Below are 4,361 nucleotides of genomic sequence, written 5' to 3'. Positions count from 1 at the left end.
GGCCAACCTGCATAAAGGATGTATAGAAGCTCACATGGTGCATGGCTACTCTCAGCCGCTTCATATCACGCCTCGGTGAAAAGGGGCTACCATTCTTCAAACTACTCAAGGCCTCTGAGCGCTTCTCCTGGTCAAAGGAGGCTAATATGGCCTTCGAGTAGCTCAAGTTGTTCCTAACGAAGCCTCCGATCATGATAGTGCCTCGACCAGATGAAACCCTATTGATCTACATCACCGCTACCTCTCGCGTCGTTAGCATAGCTTTCAACGTTGAGCACGAGGAAGCCAGGGCACACCTATAAGGTGCAACGTCTGGTCTACTTCATCAGTGAGGTTCTTAATGAGTCCAAAACTCGTTACCCTCAGGTTTAGAAGCTATTATATGCCATTCTAGTCACGTCGTGCAAGCTCCTCCATTACTTCGAGTACTAGAAGATCGCCGTGGTCACCAAGTTCCCTCTAGGGGACATCCTCTACATCATCAAGTGGGCAGTCGAGCTCGGCACATAATCCATAGAATTCAAAGTAGACCTACCATTAAGTCACAGGCACTGGCTGATTTCATGGCTGAGTAGACCGAGATCCAAGAGCCCATCCCCGCTGCCTGCCCCAAGCACTGGGTGATGTACTTCGATGGTGCCCTCAACATCAATGGTGCTGGTGTTGACATTTTATTCATTACTCCAACTAAGCACAAGCTCCGTTACATCCTCTGAATTCATTTTCTAGCCTCCCACAACGTCAGTGGAATATGAAGCATGTCTCCATGGACTCCGTATAGCCAGTCGAGCTTCGACAGTCAAACTCCTCATGGTGTACGGAGACTCCACACTGGTTATCAACCAAGTCAACAAAGATTGATCCTACTCCAGTGAGAAGATGGACACATACTACGCTGAGATCAGGAAACTCGAAGGAAAGTTCTACGGTATCGAGTACCACCACGTGGTACTGAGATCAAAATCTGCTCCAACTACCTATCTAAGATAGGCTCTTCTCACTGCCATGATTCCACCTAGGGTCTTTGTTCAAGATCTCTTTACACCAGTCTATTAAGGAACAGAAGGAAGTTTAAGAAATTCCCCCCGCCGAGTAGCTGGTACTTGCAGTACCTTCACCAACCGTAGATTTGAGGGAACAATTCATCAAGTACCTCATCAGCACAGACATACCCGCCGATAAGACCAAAACCGAATGCCTCATTCACCATAGCAAGCATTACCTGCTGGTGGCCGAGAACTTGATGAGGAAAAGTGCCAAGGAAGGGATACTGTAGAAATGCATCACTCTAGTTCCTATGGCAATCAACCGGCCGTGAGAAACCTTGTCGGCAAAGCTTTCTGAGCTGGTTTTTACTAGCCCACGACCATCTCCGATGTAGAAGACCTCATCCGACATTGTGAAGGATATTAGTTTTTCACCAAGCAAATACACGTGCTGGCGCAGGAATTGCAGAACATCCTAGCTTCTTGGCCTTTCGCATGCTGGGGACTAGACATGATCGGGCCTTTCAAGCCCACGACAGGCGGTTTTCGGTACATATACATCACCATTGACAAGTTTTCCAAGTGGATCAAATACAAGCCGCTTGTTTTGGCCACTGCAAAGAAGACAGTCAAGCCCTTCGAAGATATCATCCACAGATTCGGTCTCCCGAACAGCATCATCACCGACCTCAGAACTACATTCACAGGCCACCATTTTTGGACTTCTATGAAGACCGATGCATCTCCATCAAATACGTCTCCATTGCCCATCCTAGGACCAATGGCCAGGTCGAACAGGCGAATGGCATGATCCTCGATGCCCTCAAAAAGAGACTATACTAGAAAGAGGAAAAGCATCTGGGCAGATGGCTCAAAGAGCTCCTAGCTATGGTCTAGGGGACTATGAACTCAAGCTAGTCACAACACCGGTGTGTCTCCTATATTTTTTGGTCTATGGCTCAGAGGCCATACTTCCCGTGGACATTGCCTTCCGAGCACCTAGAGTAGAGCATTATAATGAAGAGCAAGCCACAACTGTTTGGATAGAGGACAGTCGATAGGGCCTCAGAAGAATGTCTGATCACTTGCATCCGCACAGCCAAATACGTAGAAGGCTTGTGAAGATACTACAATCGCAATATCAAAGGTCGTTCATTTGCTGTCAGCGACCTCGTTCTCCCCATGGGAAGGGCCTTACATGGTCAAAGAGGTTACCCAACCAAGGTCTTACTGGCTATGTGACATGGAAGGAAATCGATATCCCCAATTCATGGCACATTGAGCAACTTATACATTTCTATCCTTAAAACACTCTAGATATGTACTCTCCAGTCCATAATGAATGAAGTTTTTGTCAGCCATAATTTGTCTCCATTATTTCTCTGCTCTAGTTTAATCTCCACTTACAATTACTAGCTCCAAGCTACTCCGACAGTTATACATGATCTCCATAAATGCTCTGCCCCATTTCTCCATACTAAAATATCTCTAAGATATTTTGCCAACCATCGAGCAGCACATGTTCTGCTCTGTGTTCTTTGGAGAAAACCCTATCTCCAATCTCTCCCTGCATGTGCTACTGGGCTCCATGCTCTGCGTTATGGTGATCAGGCTATGGTTCCTCGGTCACATCTATTCCTCCTACACGTGCATGGGCTCTAGTGCTCAATGTTATGGAATATGGGCTAGCCAAGGCCAAGAGCCCAGTAATGAACTAACTGCTCGGACTCTACTTATATCCATGTATAAATACATGTAGGGTTAACAACACGTTTCTTTTTCACCACAAAGTTCTAGCAAGCCGCATAAACATGCACATGTCATCTACATACAACATTTATACAAATACATAAATGTTTGTTCATGCCCTTGCACATTTAACTCTCCTCTCTAGGTGTCCCATATAGGTTTCCTCTCCACTCAGGTTACTAGACTTGGCCATCACCATCTACATCACCTGGCCACCCTCTTGGCTACCTCATCCTTCAGCTGCTCCTACTTCATCACACCCATCCCTCTAGGCGAATCTGACCCCTATCGCTTGATGATTGATGGCAGGGTAGTGGGACCAGGACCACCGCTAGGGCATGGGTCATGATAGAGATAGTGGCATCTCGGTTGAAGCTCTTGAAGTTCTCTACACCACTTTGCACCTATCGATGATGGCAGTCCAGACATGGTGGCTTGTCGTCGGGCTAAGGAGCTACCTCCATGTTGATATAGTAGAGCACCAGCTTGACTCCGACCACCATGGCATTGAGTTTTCCCCTCTAGGTTTGCACCTCTAGCTCCAGCACGTCGAACTATGCCCTGGCCCTTCGACGGTATTCTATAGGCACCAAAGGGATTCATCACATGAAGCAATCATATCAGTAACAACTTCGACCATGAACTACTCACCTTCTAGATCCTCATCCAGTTTCTCCGCTCACCTAGATGCCTTGTCCTTCTCCTCTTGGAGTTGACTGATGACTTCAAGCAACTGGCCAAACTCCGCATCTTGCTCTACAAACATAATGGTGTACAGCAATATCAAGACTGTTTAGCAATATAGAACAAACTCATTGGTACACAATACCTTTCTTCTGCTCAGTGAAGCATCTCAGCTGCTCAGAGGTGCACCCTAGCAGCTCGAAGACGCTATTCAGCTGCTCGAAGGAGTGCTCTAGCTACTCGAAGATGGTCTTTAGCTGCTCAGATAAGGTGCCCTTTTGGTACTCTAGGTCCCTCGTGTTTGATTCAACAAGATCTCTTTTGCGCTGGGCCCTCTAGATGTTCTTCTCCATCAGCTTCATTATTTCCTTCAGCTTTGCATTCTCCTTGATGAGGGGCTCCATCCTCTTGATCAGCTGCTGCCGGTGTATAGAAATTCATGCTATGCCCTACAAAGCACCAAGATTGTAAATGACCCTATTCTCCAAAGCCAAAGACAAACATCACCGACACAATACTAACCTCAATCTGCTTCATGGCTGTGGAAAGGGTGGATTGTAGCCTCTTCACCTCCCGAGTGGTGTCTTCCTCCTCCATAACCACAACTTCATCCCCTCGCTTGTGGAGGATGCGGCAGGCTTGAGATCATGATTCTTCACACTCAATCTCCTCGAGCTTGTCCTCTTCCTCCACAGCTAGTGGTGCTGCCTGGGGGCTTAGTGGCTGCATGAAGCAACTGACCATGCCTTGTGGCACCTCCAGGCACGCCGCTTGCTCCTCTGATGTTGTTGGTCTCTATGCCCTAGACTCTAGCACGATGTCAGCAGCTCCCACTCTAGCCTTTGAAGATTCAACGTCTCTCATCATTGCTCTTAGTGTCTCCATCGCATCGGCTGCCATCATCGCCAACCGCTCCTCTCTAACTCCACTAGTAGCGGTGGT

Source organism: Miscanthus floridulus, chromosome 3 (genome assembly GCF_019320115.1).
Source record: "Miscanthus floridulus cultivar M001 chromosome 3, ASM1932011v1, whole genome shotgun sequence".
NCBI lineage: Eukaryota > Viridiplantae > Streptophyta > Magnoliopsida > Poales > Poaceae > Miscanthus > Miscanthus floridulus.
Note: the sequence above shows the minus strand (reverse complement) of the source record.